General features: G+C 40.9%; 1 protein-coding gene and 1 pseudogene across 2 annotated transcripts in view; both read left to right on the forward strand.

Annotated features, from left to right (window-relative positions):
* Nucleotides 1-22,929, forward strand: part of GRIA1 (glutamate ionotropic receptor AMPA type subunit 1) — a 297,774-nt gene that overhangs the window by 110,937 nt on the left and 163,908 nt on the right. The gene's annotated exons all lie outside the window — the stretch shown is intronic.
* Nucleotides 8,854-11,445, forward strand: LOC102726573 (N6-Methyl-AMP deaminase-like; annotated as a pseudogene).

Raw genomic sequence — 22,929 nt, forward strand, 5'->3', positions numbered from 1 at the left:
GATACATGTCTTTCTCTGATTGACTTATTTCGCTCAGCATAATACTCTCCAGTTCCATCTATGTCGTTGCAAATGGTAAGATTTCATTCCTTTTGATGGCTGCATAATATTCCATTGTGTATATATACTACATCTTCTTTATCCATTCATCTGTTGAGGGATAGCTTGGCTCTTTCCACAGTTTGGCTATTGTGGACATTGCTCCTATAAACATTGGGGTGCACGTACCCCTTTGGATCCCTACATTTGTATCTTTGGGGTAAATACCCAGTAGTGCAATTGCTAGATCGTAGGGTAGTTCTATTTTCAACTTTTTGAGGAACCTCCATACTGTTTTCCAGAGTGGCTGCACCAGCTCTCATTCCCACCAGCAGTGTAGGAGGGTTCCCCTTTCTCTGCATCCTTGCCAACATCTGTCGTTTTCCTGATTTGTTAATTTTAGCCATTCTGACTGGTGTGAGGTGGTATCTCACTGAGATTTTGATTCAGATTTCCCTGATGCCGAGCAATGTTGAGCACTTTTTCATGTGTCTGTTGGCCATTTGGATGTCTTCTTTGGAAAAATGTCTGTTCATGTCTTCTGCCCATTTCTTGACTGGATCATTTGTTCTTTGGGTGTTGAGTTTAAGAAGTTCTTTGTAGATTTTGGAAACTAGCCCTTTATCTGTATGTCATTTGCAAATATCTTCTCCCATTCTGTCGGTTGTCTTTTGGCTTTGTTGACTGTTTCTTTTGCTGTGCAAAAGTTTTTTATCTTGATGAAGTCCCAATAGTTCATTTTTGCCCTTGCTTCCCTTGCCTTTGGCGATGTTTCTAGGAAGAACTTGCTGCGGCTAAGGTCGTATTCTTTAAGTGTTTTATAAAACTCAGAAGAGAGGTAACCTGGGCCCAGAGTTGTCTTTGGTAAAGCTTTAAATGTCTTTAATAGTTACAATCCTAGTCAATTATGTTATTCTTCTTGTGGCAGTTTTGGTAATTTATGTTAGGAATTTGTCCATTTCATCTATATTTTCAAATATCTTGTCACAAAATCCTCATAATATCCTCTTTCATGTGTGTAGGGTTTGTAGTGTTGTTACGTTTTATATTACTGACCTAACTTGCTCACTCTCATACTTTCTCTAAGATTCTTTGGGGTTGGTTTTGAATTTGTTCTACCTTGTTTCCTTCTCTCTTGTGTTTAGTTCACAGGGTTTTTTCTAACTTCTTGAAATGGATACTTAGCTACTGATTATTTTTTACAGCTTTTTTTTATTTTCTAATACATGCATTTTTTTAATTTTTTTTTTATTCTTATGTTAATCCCCATACATTACATCATTAGTTTTAGATGAAGTGTTCCATGATTCATTGTTTGTGCATAACACCCAGTGCTCCATACAGAATGTGCCCTCCTCAATACCCACCTCCAGGCTAACCCATCCTCCCACCCCCCTCCCCTCTAGAACCCTGTTTGTTTTTCAGAGTCCATCGTCTCTCACGGTTCGTCTACCCCTCCGATTTGCCCCGCTTCATTCTTCCCCTCCCGCTACCGTCTTCTTCTTCTTTTTTTTTTTTCTTAACATATATTGCATTATTTGTTTCAGAGGTACTCTAATACATGCATTTTTAAAACCATAGATTCCCCTCTAAAGATAGATTTAACTGCATCATTCATTTCTTGACTTCTTTCAGATTTACGAATTTTTAAAAAATTTTCACTTTTTACTTCTCTATTAACTTGGGAATTAGATACCCTTTAAATATTCTTGTGGTTACATTAGAACTTGCAACATTCATTCTTTACTTATCAAATGTTACTGTGTATTGGCACTTACACATATTTCCCAGAGAGTGCAAAGACCTTAGAACATTTTAGCTTCATTTATTTTCCTGCCAATGTGCATGCCACTATTGTTACATATTTTTGTACTTTTAAACTCAATATTATGTATTATTGTTGCTGTTCTATTCAGTCTGTGTTTATTTATACTTACCCATATATTTATAATTTTTACTTTTTATTTCATTCTGTATCTCTAAGTTTTCATCTATAATAATTTTCCTTCTCCATGAATAATATCTTCTAGCATTTCCACTAGTATGAATCTGTTGTTGAGAAATATTTTTCCTTTTATTTGTATAAAAATGTCTTTTTTCATGAAGTTCTCTCTTGAAAAAAGTTTATGTTGGATATAGTCTATATTTGTAGTTATTTTCTTTTGGCTTTTTTTTTTAAAGATTTTATTTATTTACTTGACAGAGACACAGCGAGAGAGGGAACACTAGCAGGGGGAGTGGGAGAGGGAGAAGCAGGCTTCCCACTGAGCAGGGAGCCTGATGCGGGGCTCCATCCCAGGACCATGGGATCATGACCTGAGCCAAAGGCAGATGCTTAAGGACAGAGCCACCCAGGTGCCCCTTCTTTTGGCATTTTAAAGATCTACTTCAGGTGTTTCTTGGGAAGAGTCAGATTGTTGATTGTTTCACAGTAATCTATCTCCCACCCCTTCTTCACTATGGATGCTTTTAAGAGTTTCTGTCTTTGATTGTCAAAATTTTTACTGTATTGTACCTAAGTGTGATTTCTTTTAATTAACATGCTTTGGGTACATTGGGCCTTTTGATTTTGTGTCTTGATGTCTTTTATCAAGTTTGAAAAACTCTTGCCAATGGCCCTTCAGACATTATTTCTGTATCTTCCTTGTAGTTTTCTCCTGATGACATTTTATTTACATGTATGTTAGGGTTTGTCACTCTATCCACTGTATCTTTCATGCCCTTTTCTGTATTTTTCATTTTCTCTTTCTGTGTTTTAGTCCTATTATTTTCTTTTGATCTATTTTGAAGTTCACAAATTCTCTTTTAAGCTGCATCCAATCTGTCATTATGTGTATTAAATTCTTGATGTCCGTCTCTGTCCTTTTCAAATTTGGAATTTCCTCTTGATTATTTTACGTATTTTCCAGTAGTCTGCTGAAATTATCAATCTTGTATTTTATCTCCAAGAAAATAGTAAGCATGGTTGATTATAAAATATATGTCTGATTACTCTAATATCCTGAGTCCCTATGGATCTGTCCCTATTTTCTCTTTTCTTTTCATTTTTACTTATGTTGTTTTATCTTCTGGTATAACTGATTATTTTTTTATCGTGTGCTGAACATTATATTTGCAGAATTTTCTGTAGAAATAATTTGAGGACTAGGGTAATGTTATCTTTTTACCAAATGGATATATATTTGCCTTCTTATACTAGCAATCCATTATCATTTTAATCCAGCTCCAGAGATTGAGATGATTTGAAGCTGTACTGCAGTCCCTATAAGCAACTGTCTATTTCCAGTTCATTTTTAATTCTTGTTGAGCAGCTCTTCCGGGTCCCAATCCAAAGTGATTGTTTCACAACCTCTTTCCACCACTTTTTGGTTCTGAACTCTAAACTCCAGCTTCTTATTTCTGTCTCCCCTTAGTTTAGCTGCTTCCTCTAGAACTGGTAAATATCTCTAGGGGAAAAGTAGTTCCAAACACAAGGCTTACCTGTCTGGCTTTCCTCCAGCCCTAGATCCTGGCTCTGTAATTCTTCACTTTCTTATTAGCTCGTCTACATCTTCAAGAAGATTTTTAAGTATTTTGTCCAGCTTTTCTAGTTGTCCTCATTGGAAGCATTGGTTCAAATTATATAGTCTCTCAGTTAACACAAATGGAAGTCCTATGCTTTCTCTTGAAAAATTAACGGATGTATCTATAATAGACTGGAGTTGAGCCATGGTTTCCGGCCTTTAGATGAGGCATGCATTCTCTCACTCACCCTAGTGGACACTAGCTAGGTCACTTTTCATTTACTAAATTAATCTAGTCACTGTTGGCACTTAGATTGAGACTTTTTCCTTAAATCCTTTCTAAAGCAGAGTAGAAGATAACATTCCAATAAGGTACTGCTTGACCTTCCTGGATTTATTTCTTCTATATATGACATTATATAATTGGTAAATTAAGCTAGGGTTTAAAAAATTTGGGGGGACAGGGAGAGCTCCTAAAGGTTTTATAGGGTGATCATTCTACTCTCCATGTATCTGAAAGATCTGGAATGCCTAATGGGCCCAGGGCTGCCCTGAGAGGACAGACTGCCAGATTATACTGAGAGCTCATGTCTAGCCTCAGTCATGATGTGAGACCAGGAGAGTATTGAATGGAAGACTGAAGACAGGATGAATTAGAAACAGATGGTGTATAGCTCCCTTGGGTGTGACGTCCACTTCCAGAGCAGCTGACAGGATCAGGAGTGTTAATGCCCTCTAGGGTGCCAAGTAGGGTGAAAACAAAACCACAAAAGATGAGGTAGAAGATTCAGCTTTCCCTGTCAGTGATCAGGAAATCTATCTCCTCAAGGACTAGAGGTTTTAGAATAGCCCTCGTCAAAAGGGTCACTGACACTTTTATTTTTTTATTTTTTTTATTATGTTCAATTAGCCAGCATATAGTACATCATTATCCATAAAGAACGTAGACAAGTAGAGAAAATAAGAAGGGAAAGACAGGGACACTTGGGTGGCTCAGTTGGTTAAGCATCTGCCTTTGGCTCAAGTCATGAGCCCAGCATCCTGGGATCGAGTCCCACAATGGGCTCCTTGATGGGGAGCCTCTTCTCCTTCTCTGCCTGCCACTCCCCCTCCTTGTGCTCTCTCCCTCTGAAAATAAATAAAATCTTAAAAAAAAAAAAAAGTGTCCCTGGCATTGAAGAAAATCCTACCAAGATTTCCAGGTTCCCTGTGGAAGACAGAAATGTGTGGTCTTATTTTAAAAAATGAACTCCCGTCCTTTGCTCAGTCTAACTCAGTGAAAAATTTCTGAGTACAGCTACTCTGTGCAAAATAATCTCTGCCTTCAGGGAGAAGGTGCTCTTTCTCTAATTGTGGTAGAGAGTGTAGTCTCCAGAGCGGGGCTGCCTGCATTCTAATCCCAATTTGATATATTAGCAAATTGTGACCTTGGGCAATTTCATTTCTCTGTGTTGTAATTTCCCCATCTATAAAATGGAAATAACAGTGATATTCACCTCAAAGTGTTGTTGTAAGGATTTTAAAAAGTACGTTGAATAGTGATTGGCACATGGAAGAACTCAAATAAAAGCTGCTGTTTATAACTAAATTTGTTTTTATTAGTATAATTATATACAATATTTAACATGTTTATCTTAATGTCTCTCAAAGCCCTGGTTTCTTGTCTCTGTTCTACACCTCTTTCATTTAAAGTTCTAAACAAGCTATCTTCATGAGACTTTTTCTTTCCTGGTTAGATGAGGGGGTTATACTGGGGATTTGGAATGTCTCTGTCTGACCCTCCTTTGTTTGGGACTCAAAATCTCCACTGTTCTGTGGGATTTGATTGATTGAGGTTTGGCTCTCCCAAGCAATGGGCATTCCTATGGCTAAAAGGGCTTTCAGCTAGACATCTCTGTAACCATAATCAAATTCTCTATCATTTCTTCAGTGTAAGGCAGAGGTGGAAAACTGATTACCCAGTGGTGACTCCAACTTACAGATGTGTGATGGTTCTCACAGAAATTTAAAATATAAGCTTTAGGTAGCTTTTAAAAAATCATAGGATTGCCCATAAAAATCCAGATCCATAGCTTCTTTAAAAAAGAAAAATGGAAAGATCTGGACCTGCTTTTCACTTGACAAAGTTTGGCTGAAGCTGAGTGAGCATTGGCAGGAGGAAAAGTGTTTTCTCATCTGCCCATTTGTTCATTTTTGCTTCCAGCTGGGCCCTGGAGCCTACAACTGAGGGAAGCAGTGTGCTTTTCCAGAAAAGATGCCAGACCGGATCTTAAGAGATGTGAGCCTGCAGTCATGACTCTGCTTTTAACTCATTGTTTGACCTTGGTGGAGTCACTCACCCTAAGTCTTAGTTTCTCATCTGCAAACTGGGGAGAATGCTTTCCTTGTCTGCCTTCCAATGATGTTGGAATGAGTTAAAATGGGAGAGTGTAGTAGTCCTTGACTACCAGATGCAGAAAAGCAAGGAATTACTGCTATTATCTGCCATTTGCACCTAAGTTAGGGATGAATGATTCCTACAAGTTCTGGTAGGCAAAAATCCTTGAGTGCACTGGAGTGCTGAGAATGAATGGGGAGAGAGTGCCCCATGATATAAAAAGCACACAAAATAAAAACACCAGTGAACTTGCTGAATCTGCAGTCTTCATGAGGGAGCTTTGGGAATATGAGAATCTGAAGGCAGTGTTAACCAGCTCCATTTTATGGATAAGAAAATTGGAGCCCAAATGGAACATGGACCTGCATAAGAATTCCAGCAACTTGTGTCCCTGGTACATGTTCCTTAGCCTCTCTGAGCCTCTGTTTCCTTGTATATAAAATGGGAATATTAGACTCTAGCTTGTAATGCACTATGAAGAGTCAGTGGGATGATGTGCTATAAGTACCTAAAATATATTGTAAATGTCTATTAAATGGATGTTATTAACTCAAATCAGGCATATGATAACTGAACCATTGGCAAATCAGGAAGTACTTAAGGGAATTAGACATATTGTTAGTGGCTATTTCCTTACCAGAAAAGAACTTTTCGTAAACCATAAGGGGCTTCTTTTACTTCTCATTGCACTGAGGTAACTCAACCGGTATTCTTCCCAGCATTTGCTGCAAGGTTTATATGATACCCAACCATACATGCCCGTATTGATAGCAAGGTCTGAGCATCAGAGGCAGTATTATCATTATAAAGTGTTTGCAGAATCGGACCAGTGTGCTTCCCCTTCATAAATCCTTAAATTATACCCTTACTCAGCTGGAAAGTAGAAATCGGGGCCCAAAGAACACTTATTCCTTTTTGCTTTTCACTACTTTGCATACTTCTTTTCACCACAGCATCTGAATATTAAGGCAAGAAGTGCTCAAGTTCCTCTGGGCTCTGGAAGGCTTGAACAAATTAGCATTCTTGGAGTTAGTCCTTCTTTTTGGACTAAACTCCTTTTTCTTTTCCTCTTCCAATAAAATTTTTCTGTTCCGGAGAGTACTTTCTCAGCCACTCCTTTCCTAATGTAATTCTGTTTGATTTCCACTGAGCAGCTCCTGAAAGGAGCCGCTGAACCATGCCTCAGCAAGCATTTCAATTCCTGAACACCAGCTTTCCAGCAGGAGCTATTCCAGATGCATCTTTATATCCAGTAATCATGCATTTAACCAAAATGATTGACGTGGCATTTTTCCCCCCTCTCTGCTTCCAGCCTACTAGACTTATTTGTCTTCCATGGAAAGGCTCCTCCAATTTGGGTTCCTGCCAAATCAGTGAACGTACAAATACATGCATAAGTCAAACACACCTACACACACATGGATGTAATAGGTACCGAGTCTATAATTCTGCACTGAGCATTTAACATTTCATTTCTAGACTTTATGTCTCCACTGAAGTTTTAGTCAGCTGCTTCTTTCCCTATTTCTTACCTCCCTATCTCCCTCTTTCTTTCCTTTCCTACCACTACTTCTTTGTTTTTTCTCTGCTTTTTCCCAGAAATCACCTTGTTGTTGTTGTTAGTCATCACAGAATCTTATATTCTTCAGTGTTAAAGGGGCTTGAGAGCATTTTTTGTGTAATCCTCTCACTTTAGTTTTGGGAAGTCTGTGTGCCGGAAAGGAAACCATGCGCCATCGGTAGCTTTCCTTTGCCCTTAGGAAGACTCTTAACTCCACTGCATGGCTTGGACCCTGCCCACTGCCTCAGCCTCCTCTCCTCCTCAGTGTCCATAGGTAACCCACAAAGCCCTTCAGTCCCTGTCTTTGGTACTTTACACATGCTTTTCTCTCTTCCTGGACAGTCCTTCACACATAGCATATACCTCTTCTTCACCACTTGACCTCCTATTTATTCTTTAAGTCTCATACTAAATGGTACTCCTTAGGGGCGCCTGGGTGGCTCAGTCGGTTAAGCATCTGCCTTCAGCTCAGGTCATGATCCCAGGGTCGTGGGATGGAGCCCCGCATCCAGCTCCCTGCTCAGCTGGGAGTCTGCTTCTCCCTCTCCCTCTGCCCCTCCCCCCACCTTGTGGGCGTGCTCTCTCATGCTTTCTCTCTCAAATAAATAAATAAACCTTTAAAAATCAATAAATAAGTGGTACTCCTTAGACCACACACCATACCCTGTTCATTGCCTTCATGGTGTTCGTCATAATTTGTAACTATGTATTTATGTGAGTGTTTATTAGTTCTTTAATGTCCCTTCACTTAATAGAAGCAAGATCTCTGAGGACAAACACCGTGTCCTTCCTCCCGCCCATTATTTCCTTAGTACCGTATACAGAGTAACAACAAATATCAACAATAAAGTAAAAGCATCTAACATTGAGAACTTACTGGTTTCAGGCACACTGTTCTAAGATTTTTACAGGTTTTCTATGTGTATTTAATACTTACAACTATCCTATGAGGTAGATATGATTATTATCCCTGCTTTGCAGATCAGAAAACTGAGTAGTCAAGTCACTCACCCATGATTATATGGCTGAAAAGTAACAGAGCTAGTTTCTAACTCAGGCATTCTGATTCCAACACCTGAACTTTCAACCAGAACATGCTGGGCCTCTATTAAGCACTCCATTACTGTTCACTGAAAGAATAAATGAAAACTATATCAAAATTGATTAGTTGCAAAACTGAGGTTAAAATTTAAGTTGTTTGATTGATAATCCACTCCTCTCTCTATGCAGGCTGACAGCTGCTCAGATACCAGCAGAATGCAGTAAAAGGAAGAGAAAGAGAAGCAAATTAACAAATTGGTCTGTTGCTGATAAGGACCTGGGGTGGGAGGGAGAACCTATGATGTGGATTGTGGAGTGAAGTGGAAATCATCATTTTAGATTCAGGCAGGACCCCGTAGCAGGTGGAAAAACACTAAATTGGTTGAAGAGTTCTTAAGATAAAGCATCAGGTTCTCCAGAAACATCAAGTGGAATTACAGTTATTATCACTAACAAGTCAGGTGATTCTTATGCTTTGGATGGTATTTTCCAAACCTGATTTCAAAGTTTAAGTAACCATCAATGTTATGAAACTACTGATCAGAATTTTAGGGTGAAATTTCTAGTAATGTGCTTTGTTTACTCTTGTGTCCACAGTATAATGGACAGAGCCAGGCACATAGTAAGTGTTCAATAAATATTTATTTAATGATTTAAAGGAAAAAGCACACAAACAAATCTCTCCGTAGGCACTTACTGAATACCTGTTTTAAGTCTGTGAAATTCAAGGCACAATGAGAAACACAAAGAAAAATTAGTCAGATTCCTATTCATAGAGAGGTCATAATCTAGGTGGACCTACTAACAACTATCACTACCAATCACTACCACCATTGTTGGGGATTTGCTTGTCTACCTGCTGTGGTACATCCCTTTATATATCACTGGGTCATTTTCATACTTGCAACAACCTTAAGTGATGGCACTACTACTCTCCATGTCCAGGTACAGAAACTGAGGGTTAGAGATGCTAATTCCTTTCCCAATGTCACAAAACCAGGAACTTGTATTTGAACTCAAGTTGTTTGACTCTGGAATCAACCATGCCAAATGTACTCATCCCATTATTTTGAGATCATCACTATGTGTGAGAAGCATGGTGAGACTAAAGAGTTTGCAAATGCTGCTTACCTGGGCCTGAGATATTTCCATTCTTCACCTGCTACCATCCTATTTATTGTTTAGGCCCCAGATTCATTGACACTTCCCCCGGAAGACTCCTCAATCACTTACAACTGGGTTAGCTATTCCCTCCTTTATGCTCCCGTTGGAAACCTTCCTGAGTCCTGTTCATGATTCTTCTTACCTCAAACTCTGATCACTTATGTTTCCCACTTATTAGTCTTTGAGTTCCTCCAGGATAGCAGTTATCTTCCCAGAGCCTACACAGTGCCTGGCATATAGCATATCATTTAATAACAATTTATGGAATGAATGAATTTTAAATATAAATTGCCATCATATGGATCCAAGTAATGTACAGCAGCATTCAAAGGGTGGAGTACATTCTTAAGCACTAACTGAAGCTTACGGGCAAAGGACTTTTGAAAAGTTGGGGAGGACATGCCAGCAGTGCCACCCAGTGCTTGAGTAGACGTAATAGCCCTGGTGGATGAATGGAGGGCCACATGTGGTACCAGAATTATCACAGTATCACAGCCAGGGAACTCTTGCTGAGGATGCTGTTGCTTGTGATGCTCCATACTGTCCCTGCACCATGCTCGTGACCCTACAGGCTCAAGGCCAGGAGAGACTCAAGAGCAGTGGTCCATCGTGGTGGCGAAGCTGAGCCCAGAGCTAGGTGTACAGCTCATTGTATCCGAATTAGGAAGTAAAGCAATCTGAACGAAATTCAAAACCACAAAACTTACTGAGTGAAATACCATTGTATTGTTTATACAAAGAATAAAAGGTTTGGGAGAACTTACTCTGCTAAGTCATGATGAAGGAAGAACAACAGCCATGGAAGGCAACCTTTTACTCAGAATTACCTAAATTGGAACTTCACGCCCATTTGATTGGACTCATTGGTTCTAATGCCGTGAAGAAATTAACAGCCAAGAAGCCAGGTCTTAAAATCCATGATCAGATGAGTGTCAATGACAAGGGAAAGAAGCGAACATTAGAAGAATGCTACCAGATATTTCAAATTATTCATCAGCTTACTACTAGCCCTGAGGATATTCTAATGGTTGCAAAGTATGTCATTAAAGAATTTTCATGGAGTGGAGGGGGGTGGGAGGGATGGGGTGTCTGGGTGATGGACATTGGGGAGGATATGTACTATGGTGAGCGCTGTGAATTGTGTAAGACTGATGAATCACAGACCTGTACCCCTGAAACAAATAATACATTATATGTTAATTAAAAAAAAAAAAGAATTTTCAGAGGATGGCATCAAGTACCTAGAACGAAGGAGCACACCAGAAGAGAAAATGCTACAGGCCTAAGACTTTCATAGAATTTGTACTTGAGGGTATAGAATGTCCAAATAAGACAAATTAGACATTGATGGTAGATATTTAATAGCAATCAACAAAGAGGTTGGCCCTTTGGTAGCCAAGGAGACTATTAAACTTGATAAGGAGTTCTGCCTTTCTACTAAGGATATAGTTCTTGGCCTTGGCCTCAGTGGAAACCCTACCACAGGACAAACAAAAGACTCTTGGAACCTCTTCTAGAAGGTAAAAAAGCATGTCTGATGTTAACCTTACATTCTTTCAGAGATTCCAACTCCCTTCAACTCCCCCCCACAAAAACAAACAAACAAAAAACCCACAAGTACTCCTGGATTTGCTTCCTGACAGAATCTGGCATGGGACATTTCTCAACTCCTCTGAAGGAGGATCGCTGGATCTGGTGGCCTTTTGAGGCACCACTCAATACCATGGGGTAAAGCTTAGGACTTCAGGTCCTCCAGATAGCCCTCTATCTCTTCTTCCCCCAGTTTCCAGGTTGCAACCCATTTGTAGAGAAGTACTGTTCTGAAAATGTAAATATCATTTAGAAATTAAAAAAAAAAAGTTGAGTTGAGGGTCATGTGATTATTAAGTTTCCTATCTCTGAGTGTTTGGACTGTGTGAACCTAGACAAATTATTTTTCTCTCTGCACCAGCATTTTCATCTATACCTTTGAGATGACACAAATTGGAATGTTGGGAATTTAAAATGAGGTAATACATTAGGAACTCAGCAGAGGGCTCTGTTCTTTGTAAGTACTCAGATGTTTATCATGGCCACTGCTGCTCCTGTCTTCTAGTATTCTTCTGTCTTCTAGTATTATCATTAGGGAAACTTGGGAAAATAAAGCATTTCAGATAGAAGGACACTTCTGAGTAAAAACTTAGAGATATGAAGAAATTTCCTGCCCTTGGGTATAAAGACGATTCCTGGCAGGGTGAGAAAGGCCGTAGATACTTAGTTCAGAAAGAAAGATTCCTTGGAGCCAAGCAAATACTCAGAAAATCAGAGAGGTAGTGAAATCACGCTCCATTCCTGTTTTTTAAGAGCTAAATATCCAAATGAAGAGTCCAGTGTGTGTCTGAGTCCACTGTGTCTTTTCCGTTAAATATACACGCAGGGCTCTATTAGGTGGCTGCCATTTTGTTCTCAGGAAGTGAATAAATCAGCCATTTGGTCCTCGGGAATATGGGCTGCTGACTCTTATTTTGTCTGGGGAAGAGTGGTGTGTTATTAGCCATCTTTTTTATCTGGAAGTATAACACCAATTTTGGTTCTGTGTCTGGCCATCTAGCCTTTTCTAAGGTTGCCCGAATGAAAATGTGAAAAGATGGTATTTGGTCCTTGTGACTGGAATTAGGAAGAATGGGTGGTATGCATGATCCCCTAATTGTTCTCCTTGCCTTTGATCTTCACTGAGCCACCTCCTTTCAATCTGTAAGATCTTATAGAATTAGCCAACTAAAGAATACTTCAGAGTAGGCCATTCCCTCATCTAGCTCCTCTGGTGGGTCTCCACGACCAATTAAAATTGCTTATCCTTCTCTTTATATCTATTATTTGAGTTTACCCTCCTTTCTATCTTTTTTTTGCCTTAAGTCCTTTTGATACACTATACGCTATCACCCTAAACAGCTGGTGGCACCACCTGCCCCCGCCCCCCCCCAAAAGGTGACATGCATACTTACTATGTTTTGGGGCTATCTGATTTTCTTCAAACAGTTTTCTTCCACTTAGAATGCCCACATCCTATTATGACTATCAAGAGTCTGGATATGTGTGGGGTAGATACAGTAATAACTGGAAAATAACAGGATTATGTGGTTTCTTGTGTATTGGATTTTTTTTCCCCCCGAGATAACCTGTTCAGTTAGCAATTTGGCTTAAAATTTTATCATTTTAGCAAGAGTGTAAGTGGATGGACTAGAAATCTCTGTGGGGCTGGGCTGGAGAGTGTGACAGATGGAATCTAGGGTTTAAACTTTCTAGTTAAGAATATTACAACCTATGGAGATAGTGCGCACCTTATCCTGTGTACATCCCGTTTAACCAGCTTTCAGACTTTAAACAACCTTACAATGTTGGAGAACTTCTAATATATAAATGTGGAATAATAAGTTTTCTAAACCAGATGAAAGCATCGCATCACTCTTGCATCCTGTAGGCAAATGCATGTTGACTATAAAACTGTGTAAGTGTGAGTTGTGTGATTTCACAGCCTTGGTCATTGGACTTGTGAACAACAGATATCAGATGAGAAAAGCAGCAGGTGAGTGTGGAGTGAGCAGTGGCTGCTGACAAAGGGAGGAGTGACAGCCGACAAGGAGGGAGGACCCAGTGGAGACTACATGCCCACCAAGTATGAAGCTGTCTGGACACCAAAACAAATAAACAAAAACAAAACACCCTAGTACCTCAGGAGTCCTTAAGTTGTCATACACACCAGTGCTAATGATTATTAATCAGCAACCAGTTATCATAAGCCTACGATGTGCCAGATCCATTCCAGGAAATCCAGGGGAATTTTTTTTAAAAGTATAAAATACAGTGCTCAGCTCTGAAAATATTTATCATCTGCAACACTACCACATCAGCCAAGGTGACATTCTGTATATTAAGCTCTTTTCACAAAGGCAGGAGCATGTGTGGAACCTAGTAGGAAGTTTTTCTCTTCCAACATTTAAAATTATTTAGCCACTCACAAGATAAATTGTTTACTATTTTCTTAAAGATACCATTTCCTGACAATGCTAGTAATGGAGACATTTCAGAATAATGACCTCATAAAGTTCACACAGCTGCCTCTCTGTGCAGACTTAGGTAGTCATGACCTCACCCAGGCCAGAGGCAGGTCTTAACAGCTTGATAGGACTATGGTCAGAAATGCAGTTTGGTTAAAATGTTTCCCCTCCTAACTGCTAACTTATTTAATGAAAGGGAGTGTCTCACTAAAGGTGCATATTTTTCCTGAGATTCTGCAGGGATGAGACCATGGCACCAATGGGACATTAGACAAAAAGAGTTGGATCTTGACATAGATCAGGAACCCCCAAATTCATCCTTGTACTTAAGTCATTTGAACTCTTTGGTTATTTTATTCCATCAAGTCAGTCATTTAGAGTTGAGGAAGATCTTACTCATTCCAAAAGGCTGATTTAGAGCATTTTCCCTGGGGAAGGATATCCTCTATAATCAGGCAGTGACAAAGCCCCTGGTACTGCAGGGAGAGATGGATTACTGCCCGTATAATATGGAATGTATTGGTAACAGTAATCATAATGGGAGCCTTATAAAAGCAGCAGGCAGGATGAGGGCCAACCATTCATTCAAAATGGAAAGGGAATGTGTATGTTTATCCCACTGTCCACCAAATTTATTTTAGGGAAAATACAATCAAAGCAGAAGAAAATGAAGACTAGGAAATGCTTCAACCGCTGGGCCTTTCTGGCCTCTTAAAATCTGAGCCAGGCTAGGAAAAATATGGTGAGAATACTGAATTTGGAGTCAGGAAATATAAGTTCAGGTATAGGTTCTGTTGTTACACCCTCACTGTTTGACCTTGAGGACACCATTTCCCCTTCCTGGAGCATCCACCTCTTGCCTATGATAGAAGGGATTAGATGAAGCCTCTATGGGTCTTTATACTCCTGGCATTCTAGGATTCAGTAGTAAGCTAAAACAAGGATCTTGTTTTTTAATGTGCAATCCACAGTGAAGTTTATACAGTGAAGTGACCTATAAATTCCACTTAACTCTAAATGTGAACTAGATGCAAATACACAATGAAAAATTAGGGTGAAAATCATTGCTCTGTGTAGATTAGGAAGTCTAATATGATTCCTTTGCAGTGGGAAGAATTAACTTGATACAGGCTGAAGTAAGCATTGAAAAATGTAAGGAGAACCAGACACTACTACAGTCTGGGCTTTCTTCCTCTTTGGTGAGATTTTTCTTTTCTATTTTTGTACCCATGGTTAGGGACAAATGTCTGTGGGATTCTACATGGGGCTATGGCATAAGTACTTATAAGAATAACAGATCATGCGAGCGTAGTCATAAGTAATGATACCATCTGTAGATTTATATGACCCAGAGGACCTGAGTGTATATGGTCTCTGGTCAACCAGGCATATAACCTACCTGTCCCAAGAGAAAGGAAAATTTAGCCAGTTGTTACATATGAACTTGAGTTGAGAAAATAGTTCAGGAACCAGGGAATTTGTGCTTACTGGGTGCCACAACCACTGTTAGCACTTGATAGATTGTCTTTCATTTAATCCATAGACTAGAAGTTCCCTTTCAGAATACAGTTTTTTGGGTTTTTTTTTAAAGATTTATTTATTTATTTATTTGACAGAGAGGGACAGCGAGAGAGGGAACACAAGCAGGGAGAGTGAGAGAGGGAGAAGCAGGCTTCCTGCGGAGCAGGGAATCCGATGAGGGGCTCGATCCCAGGACCCTGGGATCATGACCTGAGCCGAAGGCAGATGCTTAACGACTGAGCCACCCAGGTGCCCCCAGAATACAGTTTTTAAACATTATTTGCTTTCCTGATTCCTATTAGTAAAATGGGGAAATTGAATCTTGGAGGGGTTTAGTAAGGTCTGACAGCCAGTAAATAGTATAAGCTGAGAATGAAAGCTACTCTGACTCCAAGGCCAGTTCCCTTCCACAGTACCACATTGCCTTCTGGAAGTTCTACTTCCCACTCTATTTCTGCCTTTATTTGGCTCTGGTACCTAAAACAAATCACTTAAGTTCTTGAATCTCAGTTTTTCATCTGTTAAAAAATCATAAAAACCAACTAACCAAAATTGGATATATGGCCTCTGCTCTTCTTCCGTGGTTTGTGCATGATCATTACAGGGCCACAGTTAATTCACTGGGAATGGTGCCTCTTGCAGTCATGAAACATGGTGGCCTTGGACTTAATAGGTCCGTGTACAACCTGAAGCTATGTGTAAATTGTATTGTATTTACACATCTGCATTGTATTAGAAGAGTCCAAAGCTTGGGCGCCTGGGTGGCTCAGTTGGTTAAGCGACTGCCTTCGGCTCGGGTCATGATCCTGGAGTCCCTGGATCGAGTCCCGCATCGGGCTCCCTGCTCAGCAGGGAGTCTGCTTCTCCCTCTGACCCTCCCGACCCTCCCCCCTCTCATGCTCTCTCTCTCTCAGTCTCTCTCTCAAATAAATAAATAAAATCTTTAAAAAAAAAAAAAAAGAAGAGTCCAAAGCTTTCCTGACTGTCATTGAAATCTGTATCCCCAAATGCCTAAGAACCTTCTGATTCTTAGTAGACCTTAGTAGGTCTCCTGATGATGTCTTCTAACTCAAATCATCTGTAGCAATCTGAAATAAATTAAGGTTTAGTACATGAAGGGAGCTCAAAGGCAAAACTGACACTTGTATCAGAGACTATGTGGTATCATGGAAAGGAACCTGGCAAAGAATTGAGGATTCTAGGTCCTGGTTTACTCTGCCTTGTCATTCAAAGAGAGATGCTAATTCCTGCCTGCCTCCTCACTAAAGCAGTTATTATAAGAATCAAATGTGATAATATGGATGCAAACACTCTGAAAAAATACAAAGTATTTTGCAAACTTATGATATTAACTGTGAGATATTAAAGTATCAAGTCATTTCGCTAGTTGTCAATTGAGAAAGGGGGGTAAATTGCAGGCTCCATCAGCAAAATTTAAAAACCCTGCTTTTTCATCCTTCAGCAAGGTCCTTCAGCTGATACTTATGTGTAAATTTCCTTGACTTGAATGAGAATTGGTTGCAAATACAGCTTGCAGGATTCAAATGGAGATCATTGTCACTCTTGGAGCAGATAAATAGAACTTAAAGTTTCTTCTCTAGGAAAGAATATTCCTCTTTTTTTTTTTTTTAAAGATTTTTTTTATTTATTTATTTGACAGAGAGAGAGCGAGAGCAGGAACACAAGCAGGGGGAGTGGGAGAGCGAGAAGCAGGCTTCCTGCCGAGCAGGGAGCCCGATGTGGGACTCGATCCCAGGACCCTGGGATCATGACCTGAGCTGAAGGCAGACGCTTAATGACTGAGCCACCCAGGCGCCCAAGAATGTTCCTCTTTTATCCCCTTTCTTCCATTAGTCAGTGATTCTCAAAGGATGGTCCAGGACCAGCAGCAGAACATCATCAGGGAACATGATAGAAATGCAGATTCTCAAGCCATACCCCATGTTAGGTTTTGTGGGACTGGGGTTGAAGAATATGGCCCTATTTCAAGGAATGCAACTCTCTCAAGATGCAGAAGGTATAGATACCTTCGGTACCCTTGGCAGCTGAAGAGCAGTAGGATCCAAAATTAAACCATTCATGTGTAAAACTAGCTCCATGGTAAGTGATATTCCCTGAGCCTCACAGTTATGGAACATAACAATAAATATGAAAAGAGCTAATGTTTATTGAGCATTTGTCAAATTCTTAGCACTATGTTAAGTGATTTTTATGCATTAATGGTACCGCATATTTTTAGCTATTTACTGTGTCAGGACTTTGACAGGCTCTGAAAATACAACTGTGAAATGTAACTGTCCTCAAGGAGCTCACTCACCAATGGGGGTTATTAGAAGAAAGGGGCCCATCACTGTCCGAAAGAGAAGGACCATGGAAGAATAAGTTCAGGGGGTTTTCTAAGACCTAGTGAGGCAGCTACACTCAGTTTTATGTGAATAGAGGTTTCTCAGAGGAGGAAATGCCTAAATTTAGGCCTCTGAAGGATGGGAGGATCAGTGACTTGACAGTGGGCAAAACTGAGATTTAGGGCACTTGGACACCTGTCCTCCAAGTCACATAGCAAGTAAGTGGTAATGTTGGGACTTGAACTCAGGTCGGTCCAGTTCCAAAGCCCTTGCTTTTAACCATTAAGGGTAGGCCAGAAAATAGGTTCTATCAAGCCTGTCAATTCTGATAAATTGGTAGTGGCTTCCAGGCATGCTGATGATGAGGACTCTGAGGCCTTGACTGGGCTAAACGGGAAGGAATGCCATGATCAATTAGTGATGTCTGCCTTGGGTGCAGAATAGGGGAGTATGTGTGTCATGCATTTGCTGACCCTGCAGTGCAGAGTACTGCCTCCAGGACTTAGCACAAAGAGAGACAGACCTGCAGAGCTGGTTCTTGTTCATGTCCGATTATCTCTGACTTCAGGGAACTTATAGCTCAGCAGCATCAGCAGGGGCTTATTATATGTTACTAGGAGGTACTAAGTGACAGCTCAGGATGTTATGAGCTGATGGAGCATTTAGTGAGAAAGAGAATAAAGGTTTTCTTTCTTTTTTTTTTTTTAATGAAGACACTGATTAAGTCTAAGAGTGAAAAACAAACGGCAATAAAGAGCAATCAATCTTATTAATCCACTAACCTTCAAAATTTGTAGGCCAATTCCATTTTCATTCTTTACCACTGTTACTTCTATCAACATAGAAGATGTTGATATAATAGAAAATGGCATTGTTTGCAAGTAATGGGATCCATGTTGTTAAGTTAGCTCCCTTGTGCCCAGGGGAAACTTAAATTTAGAAATGCCACCCAAAAAATATGCATTCAACATACCTAATGGCTCATCTTTGGAGCAGTATGGAAGTTGATACCAATTAGGGATTGAGAAAGTGGCTCTTTAAGGCAAAGATTATAATAAGTTCACTTCACACATGGTTTATGGTGTTGGTAATATGGTGCATGAGCTCTTTGAAGGCTAATCACATATTGTTTCCCCAGTATCTTTGTTAAACCAACGCTTGGATTGAAATAACAACAACCGGTTCTAATAATCTAAAGGAAACAGATGAGTCCCATCAAGTCAGTCAATAGTTGGAGATGAATTTCCTTTACAAAAAAGTCTTTTTCACTTCTCCCTAGAGCACCTTCACAATTTAACTGTTTTATCCTTGACATTAAAAATGTTTTTAAAATGACTCATGTATTGGATATAGAGACCAAAAGGAGAAGATGACCTCTCCCCAAATCCCAAGGTCAGAGCTGTTTGCCATCTGGGCATTTCTCCCCAGGAAGGCTGTGTGAACAATTATCTCTCACTAACCGTGACTTGGCAAGCCAACGTGCCCCCATTTTCAGAGGCTCATTGGTGGTTAAGGGTGGCCTTCGTTGTCATCCTCCAAACAAGCCAGAGGTGATGATGTAAGCCTCAGCAGCGCCTCGCGCCCCCCGCCTCCTGCCCAGGGCTATGCCTGCTTATTGTGCTCTCCTAAAGCCCTACCCAAGGTCATCAGAAACTAGCTTCTCACTGGTAGCCCCCTCCCTCAAGGTATTTACATCACAGATGATGGGGGAGCTTATCATCTTGAAGCCTATTTACCTTATTTTACTTTGGAAGACAAGATGTGACAGTACCAGAAATCAAAACATTTCTCTGGTCAAGTCAAGCTGACCAGTACAGAATTATCTCTGATTCACTTTACATTTTAAACATTATCTGAAGTCTCAACAAGGAGAAACACGACAATGGTCTGTGGAGAAGAGGCTCTGGGGCGTAGGCTGATTAGAACTTTACCTTTTCTCATTCCTACCAGATTAGATAATCATGTGGAGAACTATGAAAAACAGCCTCTAAATACAGTCTCCGCTATGTAAAGATCTCAGCAAGAAGGTGTTCTGAAGTCCAAAGTTGGAGGACATCAGTTTAGATTCCATGTTAAATGGAAAGAGGAGAAGAACCATTTAAAGATTTGCATTTTAATATATTCAGGATCCAGAAGCTTCTCCTGTGCAGGCCTCCTGATCCATTCATGCAGCAGAGGACCACCAAGTTAGTTCAGAGAAACTACCTTATTGGCTGTGCAATTTATTCATGTTCTTACCCCCTGGTAGGCTTCTGGGTATGTATCCCTAACACATCTCTCGTCTGTGAGCAGTACTGATGCTGAAGCTTAGCTGTGTGCTGTCATTTGTCCCATCCTTTTCTCTTTACTTCTGGTACGTGGGCTGTTTTCTCCTCCATTCCATGGAGAGAGACACAGCCCAGTGCTTTGGGTGGAGCCCAGGGCTGCTGGTAGGATGAGATCTGGTTTCCATGCCTATTTCTGGCACAAACATGTATGACTTTGGACAAGTATCTTACCCTGTGCCAGCAGCCCAAGATTGGCTGATCCCTAAGGAGCCTTTCCAGCCCTAACATCCTAGGACTTAGTGGGAACTGGAATTCTGGGTTTGACTGAGTTCAGCGTAACCAACATTTGCCAACTGCCTTGCTCTTTGGCAGTGAGCACCATGCCGGGCACTGCAGGGGATGTGCTTCTATCAGAAGGCTCTCTCTGACACCATAGCACTCACAGGCGAGCAGGGAGTAGGATGAGAAAAGCAAGTTTACAGATATCTCCAGTGCACAGCAGAACACACTGTGTGCTGGGAGCAAAGTACAAATGATTACAGGGTCTGAAAGAGGCAGGAATCGCATCTGTTTACAAAGAACAAAGTCAGAATAACACTTCATGGCATTTCAGATGAGCCTTGGCAGAGAGAATTCAAACAGGAAGCAGCGTCGTTTCCATAGCAACATTTACTGAGCAGGTATTTTGTGCCAGTCACTGTTCTGAGCACTTTACTCATAAAAGCTCATTGACTCCTCTCATTGTTTTGACACAGAAACCATGATTATTCCCATTCTGCATATGGAGAAACTGAGACATAGACTGTCTAAATGACAGGCTTAGGCTCACACCATGAGCCAACAGCAAGTGGGATTCACACCCAGGTGATCTCATGCTTATGTCCAGTATCAGCTTGGAGGCTTCACCGACACTCACATATGGAAAGTCTCTGAACCTGGAGACTGGAGAATGAAGAAGGCCTGACTGCAAAGATGAGCTTTGGGACCCAGGGCGAGTCCTCTTGTGCCTCTGAATTGCCAGTTTCTTATCAGTGACATGGCAGTGATAAGTACTTGCCTCATTGAGTTATGATTACTCAGCAAAACAACAGGACTAAAAATACTTTTTTAAGTGATACAGAGTCCTATGTAATTTTAAAAAAATAGAGGAAAGCAGAAAGAGCAATGTGAACAAAAGACGGAAGAGTGCAAGGCATATTTGGGTACGTATTCAGGGCAGAGTGCTTGTCCTTTGTGCTGAGTAAGTGCACCTGATAGGTCAGGTCAGGGTCTCTTCTGCATGGTTGCACCTTGAGTGATTTCCACCCAGGGTCTTGCTTTATCTCAGCTCTGGTAGCTACGCTAGGCCTTGACTCTACTCTCTCAATGTGAAGAATGACAAATCCGGCTTATTTTCCTTGTGTTTTGTATTGCTGACACTCACTCCAGAATGCCAGTATGATTCTCATCAGCAAGAGTTTAATGGCAGCATTTGAATGGGAGGACTGGACCCCTAACCCGCAGTACTAATACAGATGTCGGCGTGTCACTTTCAGCAGCATTAGCTCATGTGGGAGTGACAGTAAGGGATGGGTAAAGTAGAGTGGAAACTTATCAGCCACGTCTGTGCAGCAAGATGTGTTACCGTCATCTCAATCCGAGGCAAGGCAACGTCTTTAGATGGTGCCAGGGTACCATGGGGACTGATGGGGAAGGTGGAGGGGCACACAGTGGTTAAATCCAAGAAAAGGGGAGCAGCTCAGGGGACACCCAGTAGGAGATACACTGGACTGGGCTCAAAAGAGTACCAGTTGGCCTGATTTTTGGCTGATTGACCCTGGAAATGTCACTTCACCTCCCTGAGCTTCTGTTTCCTATAAAACGGCACAATTGATAAAGATGCTGTCTAAAGCACCTTGGATTCTAAAAGCCTAAAAACGTGCAAGTTATTTTTAAGCAGAAACTTAACTACAGCTATTCTTAGGCTCCCAACTAGAAGCTACATGTGATTTTTCATTTCCTATGAACTGCAGAGGTAAGGTTTTCAGCTGCATGTTGCTCTTATCTCTCTAGTGGCCAGATGATGTTGTTTATAGAACAACAGCAGAAACATCACAACAATAGCATCTGTAGCAACAGACACCGTGGTAGCCAGGAACCGTGCGCTGAGAACACGTTTTAAACGCATTTAATTCTCAAAGCAGCACCATTAGGTGGGTCCTATTATTATTTTTGCAATACAGATGAGGAAGCAAAGATTCCAGAGTTACTCATTAACTTGCCCAAGGGACAGACTGGGGAATTGAACCTAGTTTGTCCACCATCAAACCCTGCGCTCTTAACAGGTCAGATAGCCAGCCAGGAGTGAACATAGGCACGTGAACCTCAGGAGCCCAGGTGGCCCTTACAGCCTCCCTCCCTTGAAAAATGATTTCTAAAGATTTCTTGATAGGAATCAGAGACTTTATTCCCCAGGTCGGAAGAAGGAAGTGACTAACTCCAGGGTAAGAGAACAGGATAAGCAGTCCTTTCCCCAAAGTGAACTCTGATGACACCGAAGAGGACAGGCCTATATTGGAAGAAAGAGGACCACAGGGACAAGAGGGGCATGGGGGACGGGCAGTTGCCTCACCTGCTCAGTTGTCTGAAAGTTGTTCCACACCAGAGTCCCCAACCCTGCCTCGCATTGCTCAGTGGCCCTGACCATGGGAAAGGCACAAGGAAAAGTACAGTGGAGGGGTTCACAGTTGATAGAGCAGACAGGACGGAGAAACCAGGTGGGTGTACCAGCCCCACCTAGAAAGCATCTGTTCCCAAAGCACTGTTAAGTGCCAGGTCCACAGAGAGATTGCTAAGACACAGCTCCTTCCTTAACGGAAGGGCTCATTGTAAAAAGATGGGAGACACAGGAAACAAACTGAGTGTTGCTGGAGTGGGGGGTGGGGTGGGAGGGATGGAGTGGCTGGGTGATAGACATTGGGGAGGGTATGTGCTATGGTGAGCACTGTGAATTGTGCAAGACTGTTGAATTACAGATCTGTACCTCTGAAACAAATAATGCAGTATGTGTTAAAAAAAAAAAAGAAGAAGATAGT

Source organism: Leptonychotes weddellii, chromosome 7, assembly GCF_054177405.1.
Source record: "Leptonychotes weddellii isolate Sample4059 chromosome 7, ASM5417740v2, whole genome shotgun sequence".
NCBI classification, from domain to species: Eukaryota; Metazoa; Chordata; class Mammalia; order Carnivora; family Phocidae; genus Leptonychotes; species Leptonychotes weddellii.